Source organism: Pieris brassicae (genome assembly GCF_905147105.1).
Source record: "Pieris brassicae chromosome W unlocalized genomic scaffold, ilPieBrab1.1 SUPER_W_unloc_1, whole genome shotgun sequence".
Classification (NCBI taxonomy): domain Eukaryota; kingdom Metazoa; phylum Arthropoda; class Insecta; order Lepidoptera; family Pieridae; genus Pieris; species Pieris brassicae.
In genome coordinates, this window is record NW_025575866.1 from 1,628,906 (window position 1) to 1,647,628 (window position 18,723).

Genomic DNA, 18,723 nt, shown 5'->3' on the forward strand with positions numbered 1-18,723 from the left:
ATGTCTGGCTTTATATCATTATAAAAGTTACTAGTAAATATTTGATAAATGAGACTGTCAGTATCTGTATACAGTAGTTTCAGATTTGAAGTAAATTTCTCTTTCATGTAATTATAGTAGAAATCATACATCAGCGTTTTAGATATATCTAATATACAAAATAGACCTGACTTGTCGGCTAACTCTAATGTGCATTGGAATCTTGTACGCCATGGTAGTGTAAGAATGGAAGTAAGATTCGAGAGCGCATTGCCTGAAACAATTAACTGTGTAGTTTACGCAGAGTTTTCAAATATTATAGAAATAGATAAGAACAGAAATGTATGTGTGGATTATAGTAGTTAAGCAATCACTTATGTAATTATTATGATATTAAGAATAATAAAATATAATGTAATCGAATATGACATGGTTTTTATTTACCTTCATTACTTTTTTTACAAAGAGACTCATTACATATGTTGAGATCATATTATGTGTGTTTAAATACATTGGTACAAATATGAATTGATAGTAATAAATGTAGTCAGTAAAAGAGTGAAAGAGTAGGGGAGTAAACGCATATTAAAGTATGAACACACTAGAAGTGCAAATGAGTCTTCGTAGAATACATCCCAGCCTCCAGAGCAACGTATATCCTTCAAATCGATTGCCGATGTATGCTCAGGTGCCAGCACTTATCATATGCACTCTTGACCCTGATTCACAGCCGGGGTCTCATTGGGTGGCTATTCATATAAACGTTGAAAGAGTTGGGGAATACTTTGATTCGTTTGGACGTAAACCTATTGAAGCAATAGAAGGATTTTTAAGAAGGAATTGTTGCATGTGGAGATACAATAGCCTTACGGTTCAGGATTACCTATCGGCGGTGTGCAGAGAGTACTGTTTGGTATACATATATTACAAGTTCAAGGGGATGAGAACAATGATACGGTGCTAGTAAATTTGTATAGAAATATAATGGACATATAAATAAAAGAATAATACCTGGAATAAAAATGTTTTATTTAAATATGTAACCCTTACATCTAATTTTATTATAGATAATGGTGTTAATGTAGGTTAGGTATATTTATTGTTGTTTGCTTAGAGCCGTAGGTTAAGTTAGGTTAGACGTAGTTTATTCTATTTTTCTTTTGGAGCCATAGATCGGGTTAGTAAATGTAGGAAAGTAGATAACGATGCATTCGTACTGAGTCATTAAGTAATTAGATAATGAGTGGGAATTTCGTGCAGGAAATAGTAGCTGATAAGGTGGTGATTACCTTAAAAGGCCGGCAACACACTCGCGAACATTGAGTTCTATAAAAAATACTTATAAATAATATTCTTGTTTGTATTTAACTTCAACAAAGTCATAAAAATTCTTAATAGGCCGGCAACGCACTCGCAAAGCTGACATTGAGATTGTCCCTGGACAATCTGTTCGTTTACCACCTATTCCATAAAAAACAGTAATTGGTAATAATCTTGTTTGTATTTAAATTTTCTTAAAATTTCAATACATAAGTCATAAAAATTCTTAAAAGGCCGGCAACACACTCACGAACCCTTCGACATTAAGCGTGTACGTTAACGGGGGTATCAGTTAACATCAGAAAAGGCTCCTGCCCGTTAACCCCTGTGCTATAAGAAATACTAATAAATAATATTCTTGTTTGTATTTAACTTCAAATAAGTCATACAAATTCTTAATAGGCCGGCAACGCACTCGCGAATTTGACATTAAGATTGTCCACGGACAATCTGTTCGTTTACTACCTGTTCCATGAAAAACAGTAATAAGTAATAATCTTGTCAATATTTCAGTTTTCTATAAATTACAATTTTTAATTTCAAAAATTCTTAAAAGGCCTGCATCACACTCGCGAACATTGAGTGTGCATTAACGGCGGTATCAGTTAAAAACATATAAGGCTCGTGTCCGTTACCCCTGTTCCAAAAAAAACAGTAATTGGTATCTTGTTTGTATTTAAATTTTCTTAAAATTTCAATACATAAGTCATAAAAATTCTTAAAAGGCCGGCAACACACTCGCGAATACTTCGACATTAAGCGTGTACGTTAACGGGGGTATCAGTTAACATCAGAAAAGGCTCCTGCCCGTTAACACCTGTTCTATAAGAAATACTAATAAATAATATTCTTATTTGTATTTATTGTAATAAAACAACGTGACTGAGCGAGTACCGGAAAAGAACTGAACTTTATTTTCTAAAGACAAAAGTAAAGAATCTCATAGACAACATTTGATGACACTCTGGTACAAGATGTCGCTAGTAGTAGGTACATCTATATTTTGCTATTTATAATACTCCCACTCAAAATATAGATACTATATAAACAAAAGAAACAATTACACTTTAACAATACCTAAAGTATTCAAATGTTTACAATGTTTTACAGCAGCGAGACTTTTTGTAAACAAATCTGCAGGCATATTTGATGTACATAGATAATTAACACTTATAATGTTTTCATTAATTAATTCTCTACAATAATGATATCTGACATCAATATGCTTCGTTTTATTATGGAATACAGGGTTTAACAACAATTTCTGTGCGCTCATACTATCATTATATAAAATGATCTTATACATACTTTTAGTAAGTTCAAATTGTAAATTTCTCAAATAAACTGCCTCTTTGCAGGCTTCTGATATGGATACATATTCAGATTCGGTACTAGAAAGTGTAATACATTTTTGCTTACTACAACTCTACTAGATATAACAGACCCAGACAAAGTATAACAAAATCCTGAATATGATTTCCTATCATTAACATCACTGCACCAGTCTGCATCAACATAACCTTCAATGTTTGCATTTTTGCCCTTACTATATTTTAAACCTAAATCTTTTGTCCCTTTCAAATACCTTAAAATTCTTTTGGCATAAACCCATTGTTGTTCAGTATTACAATTATTGAATTGACTTAAATATGACACTGCATAAGCTATATCGGGTCGTGTGAGCACAACCAAATACATTAGGCTCCCGATAAGCTGCTGATAGGGATTTTGATTACTACAATCATTTTCCTTCTTACATTTTAAGTTGACCTCCATTGGAGTATTCACAGTGTTACAATCAACTATATTGAACTTAGTCAACAATCTATCAATATATTTTTCTTGACTTAAAGTCACAGTACAATTATTATTTTGTTTATCAAATACAACTGACATGCCAAGACATTCCTTTACAATTCCCAAGTCTTTTAATACAAAAATCTTATTCAACATATCCTTAAGATTACTAGTTTCATTTCTATCATTTGAGAATACAAAGAAATCATCGACATATAATGTCACGATGGTTTTACTGCTGCCAGCAAATTTTGTATATAAACATGACTCTATTTGGGACTTAATATAACCATTAGCTAACATGCAACCATCCACTTTCTTATGCCATGCACGAGATGCCTGTTTGAGACCATATATAGCTTTGGTCAATTTTAAAACTTTATTATTTGGACAGACATAACCTAAAGGCTTTTGCATATATATTGTCTCAGACAGATCTCCATTTAAGAAAGCAGTTTTCACATCAAGATGTGTTACTTCTAGGTTGAACTGCACTGATAATGCGAATAATAACCTAAGTGTTGTATGCCGTACTACTGGAGAAAATGTTTCACTATAGTCCACACCATATTTTTGACTACACCCTTTAGCCACAAGTCTGGCTCGATAGCGGACATTATTTTCACTATGACACTTTTTTTTTAGAACCCACTTGCACTTAACTATATTGCCACTTGCAGGAATATCAACAACTTCCCATGCTTTGTTGTCTTCAAAGCTTTTCAGCTCTTCTTTCACTGCCTGTTCCCATTGCTCCTTCTCTGGTCCCCTTAGTGCTTCTTCTAATGTCAGTTCATCACTAAAATATTCATTACACTGTTCTGTGCACATATATCCAAACCTTTCTGGTTTTTGTCTCACCCATTGTGACTTTGATGTGGTTTCTGGTTGCTGTTCTTCCTCAGATGTCATGGACTCCTCCTCTGGTACATAGGTTTCATCCATGTCATTCGTTAAAATGAATGAATCCTCTCCATCATGGTCTGACACCTCTCCCACTGAAGATGTATGTGGACTATTTTCTGCTGGTTTGTCTTCTACCACTTCCATTTCAATCATATTTTCTTGATGAGATAACTTTTCATTTATGAAGACAACATCTCGACTGGTTATAATAGCCTTTGTTGAAGGATTGTATAAACTATACCCTTTGACATCCTCAGGGTAACCAACCAGTATGCATTGTTCTGATTTCTTGTCCCACTTACGTCTTCTCTCCTTGGGTATATGTCTCATGACAGTACTACCAAAAATCCTTAAATGACTGAGGTTGGGTTTGCCTCCTGTCCACAACTCGTACGGTGTACAGTGGTTCAATCCACCTTTTACAATTCTATTTTGTAAATAGACTGCTGTGTTAATGGCTTCAGCCCAAAATTCCTTGCCTAATCTTGCATCAAATAAAAGGCATCTTGCTTTCTCGATCAGAGTCCTATTCATACATTCACAAAGCCCGTTTTGCTCAGGAGTATAGGGATTGGTTCTTTGATGAATTAATTATACCCAGTTTCTTCAAATAATTATCAAAATCTCTGTTACAGAACTCTGTGCCATTATCACTTTTTATTTTACAAGTATTTTTATTTTATTTGACGTTGAATTCTCAACTCTTGCTTTATATTCTTTAAAATATTGTAAAGTCTCATTTTTACCTTTTAAAAAATAAACATATGTCATGCTGCTGTGATCATCAACAAAAATGAGAAAGTACCTTGATCCTCCTAGCGATACATTCTCCATTGGGCCACATATATCACTGTGTACTATTTCCAATAGCTTAGTACTCCTGTTCCCTTTATTATCGAAGGGCAACCGACTTTGCTTTCCTTCACAGCACACTATACAGTTGGACTTGTTGATGTCGGCCTTCTCAGTTAATTTGACCCCCTCCACAGCATCCTGCATTTTATTCATGTTATCACTGTTGACATGTCCCAATCTACAATGCCAAACTTCTGGAGACTCTGCTGTTGCTGCCACCAAACAAGATGAAGTATTTAGTTTATAAACTCCATTTATAAGTGATGCAGTCGCTACTAGAGTGTCCTGTTTATTAAATATCTCGCATCCATCGCTTGTAAAATACACCTTGTTACCCTGCCATATCAGTTGGCTTACTGACAATAAGTTGGTAGATAATTTGGGCACACACAACACTTTTTCAACAGTTATGTTAAAGTCACATCCTTCAGTTGATGTTGTTATGTTTACTTTTCCACAACACAACACTGGGATTTTATTCTGGTTAGCAACCATGATTTCCTTGGTGAACCCAGAATAACATTCGTCGACCATCCAATCTTTATTGCTTGTCAAATGCGAACTTGACCCAGAGTCGACATACCAGTCACTCTTGTCAAATATTCTGCTAAAAAACACGGCACTGAATGCATTACTTGTTTTTGACGATTTATTTTCAGAATTCTTATAAGATTTATCTTTATAAGTGCATTGATTACGGTAGTGGCCATGTTGTTTACAATTATAACATTTGACGTGTTGTTTTTCTTTGACAGATGTCGACATTCGTTCATTCTCACCATTTTTTTTTTTTTTTTTAATAATTTTATGGCCTGGTAACGAGACCTTTAAGCCCATTCTCACCATCTTTCTTGTACATAGACTGTGTACTCTTTACACTCTTTGATTTTTGATTCTTGCGGAAACAAGCAAACGCATTGTTGGCATCACTGTCTTCCGGTTCAATGTCCATCAATTTCCCTTTAATGGCGTCGGTTGTGATTATCATGCCCGAATGCTCGATTGCCATTATCATGGGCATATATTTTTCAGATAATCCAGCCAACATGATAGATCCGATCCACTCATCACTTATGCCAAAACCCGTACCTTGTAATTTCTGACCAGCTTCAACAATTTGTGTTACATATGACGTCATCGAAGTGCAATTTTCTAATCGAATAGAAATTAAATTCCTCAGAAGACTTATTTTTCTTGTAAATCCCGAGTCATCGAATAACATCTTCAATTTATCCCACAATTCTTTCGATGTTGCTACATTCTTTATATGAACATAAAGAGCCGGGTCAATTGTTAGAATCAACTTCGCTTTTGTTCTCGCATCGTCTGCAGCTGCTGGAGCAACGTTGGGCTCAGGTTTGATACACCCAACCATTCCCTCTAAGACAAGGAAATTTTCTGCTGCGAAACACCATTCACTGTAATTTTCACGCCCTTGCAGTTTCGGCACACTAATGTGATAGTTCGAACTGGACGCCATTACTGATGCCTGACGCGACACAATAAATCTGCACAACTCAACACACTTAGTCCTATTCTGCCACGAATTATTATTATCGATAATGTCCTGATAATCAATAATTATACTGTCGCGAGAACTAAGTACTTTTTATGAGCCAGGAGCGGCCTGGGCCCATAACCTGTAATAAAACAACGTGACTGAGCGAGTACCGGAAAAGAACTGAACTTTATTTTCTAAATACAAAAGTAAAGAATCTCATAGACAACATTTGATGACACTCTGGTACAAGATGTCGCTAGTAGTAGGTACATCTATATTTTGCTATTTATAATATTTATCTTCAAATAAGTCATACAAATTCTTAATAGGCCGGCAACGCACTCGCGAACTTGACATTAAGATTGTCCACGGACAATCTGTTCGTTTACCACCTGTTCCAAGAGAAACAGTAATAAGTAATAATCTTTTTAATATTTCAGTTTACTATAAATTACAATTTTTAAGTTTAAAAATTCTTAAAAGGCCTGCAACACACTCGCGAACATTGCGAGTGTGCAGTAACGGCGGTATCAGTTAAGAACTGTTGTAATTCTTGTTAGGGCACGATAATTATACACACAGTATCCGTAATAAAGAAATATATTTACTGTTTAACTTGGAAGTGATATGTCTGCTTCCTACCACGATACACATTGGAATGAAACAGAAATGACCTGGAGCAGAGTGAGGTAAAGACAATTTGGCGCCTCGACAAGATGGCGGCTCGATCGCTCATTCAAATGACAGGAAAAAGTCAATACAATGATTAATTTTTGCAATATTACTCAAATAAATCAACATGCCCCCTCAAAAATTAATTCTTGTACAAATCAAATGCCTAAACAGAACTATATAACTTCCAAGCGAGTCTGGGAAAATACAAAAATAATGATCCAACATTTGTTGCTCGGATAAGGGAAAACCCAGAAAAACCTTATCAGATCATTTCATCATCTTAAATTCGATACATTATATACATTACATATAATTATCAGAACACAATGAATATAACAGAATAATTAAATTAATAACAAATAATAGCCAACTCATTAAATATTATAATTGTAAACCCATGTTTCTCCTCATTTCATGAAACGTAACCGCTGGTAATGGTTTTGTTAACGCATCTGCAGGTTGTTGACCTGTGGGAATGTATTTTAGCTTTATTACATTTTTCTCTATGTGTTCCCTAGAAAAATGATATTTAATATCTATATGTTTTGTCCGCTTATGATTAGTCGGATTATTTGCTATGCTTATACAGCTGTTATTGTCTTCATATATTACAATAGGAGTGGATATATCAATATGAATACTCCTTACCAAAGATTTAAGCCATAAAGGCTTCATATAAGGCCATATACTCAGCCGCTGTGGAGGAGGCTGCTACTGACTATTGTTTCTTTGTTGTCCAGGTTATTGAACAATGTTCAAACAATTTAAATATATACCCGGTTGTACTCTTTCTATCATTTACATCATTACCTCCCCAATCGGAGTCCACATACCCAGTTAAGATGTTGTTATATTCACACCTTTTATAACATAATTTAAAATCAGTTGTGCCTTTTAAATATCTAAGCACTTTTTTGAGGCATTGCCACAATTTTTTATTATTTTAATTTGTGTACCTACTTAATATATTAACGCTAGTGCTTAAGTCAGGTCGAGTACATAACATTATATACATTAGACAACCAATTAAATTGCGACATGGAGCAGTGTAATTTTTTTCTGAGTTTAGTGCTTCATAATTGAGTTTACTATCCATAGGAGTAGTTGCAGGTTTTTGTTGCAATCCTGCATGCAAAATTTATTTAAAACTGTTTTAATATAAGCACTTTGATCTAACATTATCATATCATCGCAACGAGTTATTTTAATTCCAAGAAATAATTTAATTTCATGTAAATCTGTCATTTTAAATTTACTCATTAAATATATTTTAAAACTGTTTATTGTATTTACATTAGCACTCACTATTACCAAATCATCAACATAAAGTACCACATATATATTTTTCTGTATATCTCCTTTATTTAGTATATAAATACATCTATCTACTGATGAATTCTGAAAACCCTCCCGCCTAAGAGACTGTTCAAAAATTTCAAACCAGTATCTAGCGGCTTGCTTTAGCCCATATAATGCTTTATTTAATTTACACACATAACCATTTTTGCAAGACTGGAACTTTTTTCTGGAACTTTCATATATATTTCTTCCTGTAGTACCCCATTTAGAAATGCAGTTTTTACGTCCATGTGATGTACAAGTAAATTATATTGATTAGCAAAAGCAATAATAAATCTAAAACTAGCTATTCTTGCAACAGGTGCAAAAGTCTCATTATAGTCTATGAGATATTCCTGGCTAAAAGCCCTAGCAACGAGTCGAGCTTTATAGCGTAAAGGCTTTCCGAATTCATCATTTTTTATATTAAACATCCATTTGCAATCTATAATATTTTTGTTATCTGGCCGTGGTACTAAAGTCCAATTTTTTATTTAAAAATAGAGAATTTAATTGCACCTTCCCAATGAACTCTATCGTCTCGTGTTTTAATCTCTTGAAACGAATTTGGTATTTTACACAAAATTGAACTAGCACACATAAGGTTATCATCGATTTCTTTATAAGAAAAAGGGGGACGACTTTAAGCCTATCACTCCTACGTGGTTCAATACAACTGGTTGTGTCCTCATTATTTACGACCACTGAAAGATCATCAGAATGTGCATTTGGTTGTTCAAATTCGACGATGTCATGGTTAGTTTTGCGAATTTTCTGAGGAACTTCATAATCATCAGATTTACAGGTATCTGATTTATATCTGTCAGTTTTTTGAGACTTTATTGACTTTGAAATGTTGTCAATGTTAACATTATCATGAGAATTTACTATATTCTCTTCAGGTCGCAACGCAGGCCTGGATTGAAGTAATTTGTCCCATCTACTATGACATCTCTGACAGTAATAAATTTTTCGCATTTAGGATTCCAAACTTTATAACCGTTTGGTTCGTATCCCACAAGAATACCTTTCCATGACTTAACATCGAATTTTGTCTTATATAACTTATCATGCACATAAACTGTTGAACCAAAAAAATTTAAATATTTTATTTGTGGTTTTTTGTTATGCCACATTTACGAATTCAATCATCATGTAAGTAATTTATATATTATTTAACATTGTACATTATAGTATGAAGTTGTAATAATTTTAAGCAGCATTATTTTCTTTAGGTGACGTAATTGGTGAATAATATTGTAATTGAAAAGGATATTTCTCTTTAAATGTACAAGCTGTGTGTGATGCAGAAATAAAATATATTAATGTTGTTCCCCATGGCCTGGTGCCGCTCATGATGCAACAACTTTTGTAAACTCAGTTCTACAAGTTAATTCAAATTTATTGATAAGAAGGTAGAACTTGATAAATGTGCCAACTAAATTAACAGGTATATTTGTTTATAGCTTAATATCGTACAGGTCTACTGAGAAATCACTGGATGGTTGTTAATAGTGCTTACTCAAATATACCTTATTCATTAACACCATTTCTCTGACTGACCAGAGATATGATGAAGTACACATTAAGAATAGGAATACTATAGAGAGGTAAATATATAGTATAATTTAGAGTATTAATAATTATACTATGTCAAAAAGTTGCAAGATATGTGACCCAAATGAAACATGATGTAAGGTTAAAATATTTGTCTTTTTCGGAAAATTTGGAGTATGGAAATGTCGCTTTAACATTGTATTTATTACTAGCTTAAGTTCAAGCTATTGTTATTGCCACAGCTGTTATGCAAAATATTTGTAAGGATTATAATTTGTAGATATACCGGCAGAAGTTTTAGTTCCAACACTTGATACAGTTTCAAGTCAAGAAGTTAATGAAGGAAATCAAGACGTAACTGAAAGAACAAGCTTTATTTATTATTTTGGAAAATTAATATATTCTTCTTAATTCTAGCAGAAACAAACATGTTGTATTTAAATGTCCTTTTGTACATATAAAATACTAGTACTTATTTTTCTTAGAAGAAAGTTAGTTAAAATTTTAATAAGTTATGTCGTTAATCTACCTATAAAATTAAATTATTATTTATCATAACCATGTAATGTAATGAAATATTAGGAAAAATAAATAAAACATAACATAATATAAAATTTATTTCATTATACTCTTATATATTACTAATATGTAATCCAATGTTATAAATGTAAACCAATGAAAATGTTAAAACCATCAACTTCAACTTCAACGAACATTAAAAAAACAGAACTGGTACAATTGGTTCAGGCTTTGTATAGTTATGCGCTTACCTACACATTCTGCGATTCATTTTTTATATTATAGATGACACTGATGACAAAGGCACTCTTCTCGGTTGCTGGAATGAGAGATAAGTTTCATTAGGTTAGAAAATTATGGTTCCCGAAACTAAGAGCCTTCTGAAAAGCGGTCACCACGTTCGAGTAGTCCACAGGAAAACAAATATGATGCCAAACTCATTGCCGTTAATAATTTTTCCTAACGTTTTAAATATGATAGCAAACGATGGAAAGCCATTAAATAAATTGACCAGGAAACCGTGTAAGCCTTCGCCCCATCGCCAAAGTTCTTTAGTAATTTTAGTAAGATGAGGAAATTGAATTGAATCACTATACATTTCTTAACAAAAGTCAACCGATTTAATTTAATTTATAGGTTGGTCTGACGCACGATACCATTGTAAGTCCGGTAAAACTATCGATGGTTAAAATATTTACTCTCTAGACCCTTCGTGTAAAACCAGCCATATTCTGCTGCTGGACAGGCAGAGGTAGGCACGTAAGCCATCTAATTGTGCGAGATTTTGAAAAATTTGTTTATTATTATCATATTAACAGATTTAAGTTCTACATTTTATTATATACCCAAGAATTTACAAGAATTTCATTACTCTTTTCAGTATTTACAATAAATCCTTTAGCTTCAAGAAGTGTTCTAGCGTCCTGAATATTTTGTAAACATTCAGTGTAGCTGGAGGACATAAACTTAATATTTCTTGTGTTAGCTTCTAATATTAATTTAATTATTCTAAATTCTATACATTTTTATGAAACATATTCTTAAGAATCTTGCTACAAGTGCGCATGTGCAATAGTTACTCATTTGACTCGTTCGGTTGTTTACGAGTTGTTACGAATTGACTCGACCATTTTCCCGAAGTGGGATGGTCGAGTCGGAGGAGGGAGTTGTGATTATAAAAGAGGTTGTGACACATGCGCAGGGGCCACTTTCGCTTCCGACCGCCGACCCGTGCGGATGTCTGCTCCAGTGCTCTCTCCGTGTGAGTCATCAGTGCTGTAGTGCCATCTCGCTCGCTCCGTGTGAGTCATCGCCGCTTGCCAGTGCGCACGCGCTGTCCGACCGCTGCCTTGCTGCCTGCTGCCCTCTCATTGGTCAGTCCGATCGCTGCCTTGCTGCCTGCCGCCCTCTCATTGGTCGGTTCGCTTCAATTTATGAACGCGGGTTTACCTGCGGCCCTCAGATAGCCACCTAACGGTGCCAAACGGTTATCTGTCGGTTAACGCCTTGTGCGGGAGTGTTTTTGTTGTAATTTATAGATTGTTCGAATTTGCTTTGTTCAGTCTCTGAATATAGTTTACTTTTAGGAACATCGCTGACCAAGAAAAAGGTATTTTATAACCTTTTATCCACGATAATAGAGTTGTATCACAAGTAATAAGTGAATAACATTCTTTGATAAACTACCAGTGAGCGCGAGGTGGCGCGCGCGGCGCTGGACGCGACTGCCTATAGTAGGCTGTGAGCAAGCTCCTTCATCCTGGATTCCCCTTTTGCCTATGATTAAATTCTTTTTGACCTTCTTTGTCCTTTTCTGATTTTGATGCGAGCTTGTAGTCAACTAATCGCTTACTGAATAGGTACTTGTATACCTATGTTCCTTGAAGTTGTTCTTTTAGATCTTTTAAGGCTATATAGAATAAAGTTGTGTCGTGTGACTGAGTCTTGGTATTGTGTGTCACATTGGAATCCGCATCCATAAGTAATTTTAATAGGTACATATTTCTTGTTTCCGCAGACAAGAACACTGTGAGTGGCCTCTGCTAAACAAGAAGTAGCTGTAGCATTTGGTTTCATTTGAAACCTGCGTCCTATATTAATCCTGTTTGAGATTGCGGTCTTTTCCTCTGGGTTCAAATTGGGTGCATTGATTAGAATACTTAGATAAAAGTTGTAAAGTGTAAGCTTACTGCAAGATCAAACTGTATGTCTTCACCTGGAGTATTAGACTTTGATGGATCTTCTCCCGATACCTGCAGCAGTTCATTGTCTCATCCAGCGACAAGTGGTCGTTAGGGCGGCGGCCGTGCGTTACCTGTTACGCGACGCTTTTGGTTATGTATGCCTTCGTTCGAGGATACATCTGGAATAGTAAGGTAAATGCTACATTACAACTGGATTTACACACGTGTAGTTACAATTTCAATCAAATGAAAACTGAGGGTAGTATTAAAGTCTCAAAGCTCAATGTATAATAAAACTTCACTTACAGGTAAGTCATATTGACGATTTTGTGTTGTACTTTGCCAAAACATGGTAGGGAAAATACTCAAAATGCGGTATACCATCAAAAGAAGATTCTTCCTTATCCTTGCATAGGTTCCCTCTTCCGTCCGAGAATGGGCCTCTGAAGTAAGTAGATCGGTTAATCTTTCCAATATGGACCGTCGATATTTGAGGTTTTAGAGGGGCGGGGAGGGGGTTGACGGCTACTTCGGAGCTTTTATATATACTCTAGGGGTAGGGCAGACAAGACCATGTGGATAGTGGGGTGCTCTGATTCGGTTTTGGGTACTTTTTTGATATTAAAAAAGTACAGGATAATACAGAAAGTTACAAACAATGAAAAAAATATTTTCAGCTATAAATTTCATTTTAAAATCCACAACGGACCTTATGCAATCCAACTTTTTCAAAATTCCAGTAAGCAATTTTTTTTTTTTACTAATGATTTATTATTTTATAACCTGACCTGAAATAACATAAATCAAAACTTACTTTAACTCATCCGAGTAAGGATTAAGCCTTCTGCCAGATGACCTAGTAAGTCTGGGCATCGCAGCAAATTCCTCGCCAGGACTAGTCAGCCCACTAGGACCAGCAACCGGTTCGTCAAGGATCGGCGCAGAAGAGGAGGCCGTGACAAGCGGCTAATTTGAGTCCAACACTTGCACTTCACTTAACTCTTCAAACAATGGGCTTCGGAGACGCCATGGTAGTCCAACGTTGTAAGTTTATAGGAGTACGTAAAACGATTTCTACTGCAAGGGTGACAAACGATGACTGGACGCCATTAAACAAAATGAATGGCTTAAAAACAAATTTAGTGATCACCAAAAAGTATCGATACCCGAGTAGTATCGATATTTTCAATAACTTTTGTACTATCTACAAAACAAATATGGGCATTTAAACCGATGATCCATATTAGAAAGTTTAATGTCGATACCAGAGTAGTATCGATACTTTGAAAATTTTCGGAACCCTACACTAAGTGATTGACGTTTGACATCAATTATTTGTCAAATATATTTTGTAATTGCGTGTTGTTACTTACCAATTTGTGTGAAAAGTTTTAATAAATATATCTCATGAACCGTAAGTTTGCGCAACCTAAATCTTTGCAAAACTCTTTCTTTTAGTGAGTACTATCTACAAAAAAATGGGCATTTAAATCGACGGTCCATATTGGAAAGATTATCCAAAACAGCTTCACTATTAACTATGTCTAATGAAAACTTTATTTTTAGTGTTAAAGTTTGGGCTAAATTTTGTTTTCCTAATGGTGATGGGACATCCATTGAATCATTAAAAACAGTGAATGCCCAGCATAGGATACTATGTGAAAATCATTTGAATGAATCTTCATTTACCAGCAGCGATAGGAAAAGACTTAACAAGTTAGATTAAGAGTGAATAGAGGAGGATATAGACCAATTAAAAAACAAACATTGTAGTCCATATAGAGCAAGTTATGACATCCAAGTGAGTATTTACATTCATATTCTACCTAAGTCAAATAGACAAATTTTTATAGTCATGCTTTTTTACATAGAGGTAGGTAGGCAGTACATTTCTGACACACATCTAGGTGATATATGGATGATTAAAAGTTTTCTATTTTCTCCATCCACTTATTGGATTTGTTATCTTTTTCGAATTTTTTATTCAATTATTTTTGTATATTTTCCAGGAACCATCAACTAGCAAAGGTATTTTGTAGGACTTGGACGTGAAAAAGTTCAGTGAACTTACACCTCAAAAGCAAACGCTGTCTAAGAGATGCAGAAAAAATCTATCTGAAATAGTGAGGCTCTGAAAAAAGTTTCAAGGTGATAAAAACTCCAAAAGATCTATATTAAGTGTACTAACATCAAACGAACCTAGCAATGAAATATTAAAAAGAACATTAAATAATTCATTTTCTTTACTATTACAAAGCCAACTGAAAAACTTTATAAGAAAATTAACTGGAATGAGATGGACACTGGATGATAAAGTGAACGTCTTGAGCATCTATAAGAAATCAAACTTTTGTTTTATATTATTGATTAGGTTATTTTGAAAGAAAATATTTTTTTAACTGGATTATTATACATAATTATAAGTTTATAATAATACAAATAGTTTTAATCCGGTATAAAAAATTGGTTTCTTTCAATGTGTAAAAGCTATGTTAACCAAAGACAATACTAGGTTATTTTGTCAGCTCTCTCAAGGCATTATTGAACAAAATTCCAATGGTATGTGGAATCAACAGCCCAGTAATACAGACAGTAAAAGAAATCACAAAAGACCAAGATGTCAATGATAGTTTATGTAAAATGGCTTTTGATGAAATGTCAATAAGAAAAAATCTGACATATAACGTAAAACTCAATGCTAAGGCCGTACTACTGTGATAGCAAACCATAGTCGAACTTTCATGGTTATCGGTGTTCGAAAATGCTGGAAACAGCCAATAGCATTTTACTTCTCAGGAGATTGTGACACAGCAGACAAGTCAGCAGCTCTTGTCGAGGAGGTAACCACTTCTTTAGAATATTATACAAAATGTGGTTGAATATTAATTTTTACAAATTTACATTGGCTTGTTTGCTTGAGTGCATGTTTAAAGATTTAATTTTTTTTTAAACGGTATTTCCAATTTACACTAGATATACAAATAAACAGAAAACTAAACATAGGTTGGTATAATAATTTAATTAATTGAACAGCGGAAAGATATTAAAACTTTTTTATGACTTATTTATCCATTGAACCATGACCATCCATTGACTTATTTATCCGCTAGTGGCCTTTGGCAATTATTTCCCTGCATCAAGTAGTTGTTAGTATTGCCTTATTGCTTAATTAAAATAACTAATAATTGATGTACCTCTGCTGTACCATATTTATTTTCTTATTGCCGCTTGACCTGTGATTGGTTAAAATTGTTTTGAGAATAAGATCATAACCTTCCATTGCAGGTACAGTAAAGTGGAGCCACATAGAGGAGTTTTATAATAAAGATCGCAAGAATCCCAACCGTGTTTGCTCCAGCTTTAACCCAGCACCACTTACAACCAGTACAGAATGGCAAACAGAAAATCAAAGAGCGCCTAGCAGATCAAATTTTAAGCCATTCTGTTGCAGTTGGAATATTTGCCAAAGTAAGTTTCAAAATTTTATTGAAAAGTACTTCCGTCCGCGATGGCCTCCTAAACTACTTAACCGATTTTAAATTAAATTGGCACACCGTGAGCGGTCTGGTCCAACTTAAGAGATAGGGTAGCTTAGATCTTTAATTATAGTCGCAATTTTATTTTATTGCAAATTATTTGTCTATAATTAATTGACAGTCACAATTATTTGACTGAATTGAGTAAGTGATCAATAGATGGCACTGCTATGGTAAACCGACAAACGTGTCATATAAGCTACAATTCAATATCATGATTACCACGTGTTATTGAGGCTAAAGTATGAACTTTTTTAATTTTTGGTGTTAGCCAACCACGTGTTACTTAGACCGAAGTGTAAATCAAATTCAAATCTAAAACCACATTCTATGGCAGCTAGTAATTATATAATTTATTTTACCTTCAGATGAATGATGACAAGACGCCCCTGGAACAACTGTCGCTGGACAAGCTTTTCGACTGAACGGAGATTCGACCGACAGGAAAGAGGTATAAACACTTATTATAATAATACTTGACATCTGTAATTGTGGATGTGATCCAAACCCCACGTCGGTCCAATTAAAAACTAGCTTAGGCAATTAGTAGCAGCGTTTTTAATACGCTGAAATTATTATTCTTCGAAGACACTAAACCTAGCTGCGCAACTGAATATCCCTGTAACAGCCAGGTGGAACCTCCAACCTCCCAGGGAAATTAAGTGGCATCGCCGACTCAGCTACGCCTACGTCTGGCTATGCTCTCGGGGTGTAACTCCCATGATTTAGTTAATCGTTATGAAACGAATAACTGTATGAAGAAGAGAGTGCCTGCGTCTGGCTATGCTCTCGGGGTGTAACTCCCATGATTTAGTTAATCGTTATGAAACGAATAACTGTATGAAGAAGAGAGTGCCTGCGTCTGGCTATGCTCTCGGGGTGTAACTCCCATGATTTAGTTAATCGTTATGAAACGAATAACTGTATGTTGAAGAGAGTGCCTGCGTCTGGCTATGCTCTCGGAGTGTAACTCCCATGATTTAGTTAATCGTTATGAAACGAATAACTGTATGTAGAAGAGAGTGCCTGCGTCTGGCTATGCTCTCGGAGTGTAACTCCCATGATTTAGTTAATCGTTATGAAACGAATAACTGTATGAAGAAGAGAGTGCCTGCGTCTGGCTATGCTCTCGGAGTGTAACTCCCATGATTTAGTTAATCGTTATGAAACGAATAACTGTATGAAGAAGAGAGTGCCTGCGTCTGGCTATGCTCTCGGGGTGTAACTCCCATGATTTAGTTAATCGTTATGAAACGAATAACTGTATGTTGAAGAGAGTGCCTGCGTCTGGCTATGCTCTCGGAGTGTAACTCCCATGATTTAGTTAATCGTTATGAAACGAATAACTGTATGTAGAAGAGAGTGCCTGCGTCTGGCTATGCTCTCGGAGTGTAACTCCCATGATTTAGTTAATCGTTATGAAACGAATAACTGTATGTAGAAGAGAGTGCCTGCGTCTGGCTATGCTCTCGGAGTGTAACTCCCATGATTTAGTTAATCGTTATGAAACGAATAACTGTATGAAGAAGAGAGTGCCTGCGTCTGGCTATGCTCTCGGAGTGTAACTCCCATGATTTAGTTAATCGTTATGAAACGAACAACTGTATGTTGAAGAGAGTGCCTGCGTCTGGCTATGCTCTCGGGGTGTAACTCCCATGATTTAGTTAATCGTTATGAAACGAATAACTGTATGTTGAAGAGAGTGCCTGCGTCTGGCTATGCTCTCGGAGTGTAACTCCCATGATTTAGTTAATCGTTATGAAACGAATAACTGTATGTAGAAGAGAGTGCCTGCGTCTGGCTATGCTCTCGGAGTGTAACTCCCATGATTTAGTTAATCGTTATGAAACGAATAACTGTATGTAGAAGAGAGTGCCTGCGTCTGGCTATGCTCTCGGAGTGTAACTCCCATGATTTAGTTAATCGTTATGAAACGAATAACTGTATGTAGAAGAGAGTGCCTGCGTCTGGCTATGCTCTCGGGGTGTAACTCCCATGATTTAGTTAATCGTTATGAAACGAATAACTGTATGTTGAAGAGAGTGCCTGCGTCTGGCTATGCTCTCGGAGTGTAACTCCCATGATTTAGTTAATCGTTATGAAACGAATAACTGTATGTAGAAGAGAGTGCCTGCGTCTGGCTATGCTCTCGGAGTGTAACTCCCATGATTTAGTTAATCGTTATGAAACGAATAACTGTATGTAGAAGAGAGTGCCTGCGTCTGGCTATGCTCTCGGAGTGTAACTCCCATGATTTAGTTAATCGTTATGAAACGAATAACTGTATGTAGAAGAGAGTGCCTGCGTCTGGCTATGCTCTCGGAGTGTAACTCCCATGATTTAGTTAATCGTTATGAAACGAATAACTGTATGTAGAAGAGAGTGCTGCGTCTGGCTATGCTCTCGGAGTGTAACTCCCATGATTTAGTTAATCGTTATGAAACGAATAACTGTATGTAGAAGAGAGTGCCTGCGTCTGGCTATGCTCTCGGAGTGTAACTCCCATGATTTAGTTAATCGTTATGAAACGAATAACTGTATGTAGAAGAGAGTGCCT

At 35.3% G+C, this 18,723-nt stretch overlaps 3 long non-coding RNA genes across 8 annotated transcripts; 2 read left to right on the top strand and 1 right to left on the bottom strand.

The window, feature by feature from the left end:
* The first annotated feature begins 8,791 nt into the window (after positions 1-8,791).
* Positions 8,792-10,268, top strand: LOC123719047. The gene is made up of 3 exons (XR_006755109.1): positions 8,792-9,526; positions 9,607-9,981; positions 10,209-10,268. It is a non-coding gene; the product is annotated as an uncharacterized LOC123719047 (long non-coding RNA).
* A 393-nt stretch (positions 10,269-10,661) lies between these two features.
* LOC123719044 lies at positions 10,662-13,931 on the bottom strand. Of its 4 annotated transcripts, none has more exons than XR_006755098.1 (4): positions 13,445-13,931; positions 12,937-13,073; positions 12,637-12,761; positions 10,662-10,766 (listed from the first exon to the last, which is right to left on the bottom strand). It is a non-coding gene; the product is annotated as an uncharacterized LOC123719044 (long non-coding RNA). The 4 variants fall into 4 exon arrangements; XR_006755101.1 differs by having other exon boundaries at positions 12,637-12,809; XR_006755099.1 differs by having other exon boundaries at positions 12,663-12,761; positions 13,445-13,930.
* A 49-nt stretch (positions 13,932-13,980) lies between these two features.
* LOC123719043 lies at positions 13,981-15,962 on the top strand. Of its 3 annotated transcripts, none has more exons than XR_006755096.1 (5): positions 13,981-14,044; positions 14,197-14,431; positions 14,640-14,778; positions 15,156-15,470; positions 15,916-15,962. It is a non-coding gene; the product is annotated as an uncharacterized LOC123719043 (long non-coding RNA). The 3 variants fall into 3 exon arrangements; XR_006755097.1 differs by having other exon boundaries at positions 14,004-14,087; positions 15,143-15,470; XR_006755095.1 differs by having other exon boundaries at positions 14,005-14,087.
* The last annotated feature ends 2,761 nt before the right edge of the window (positions 15,963-18,723 follow it).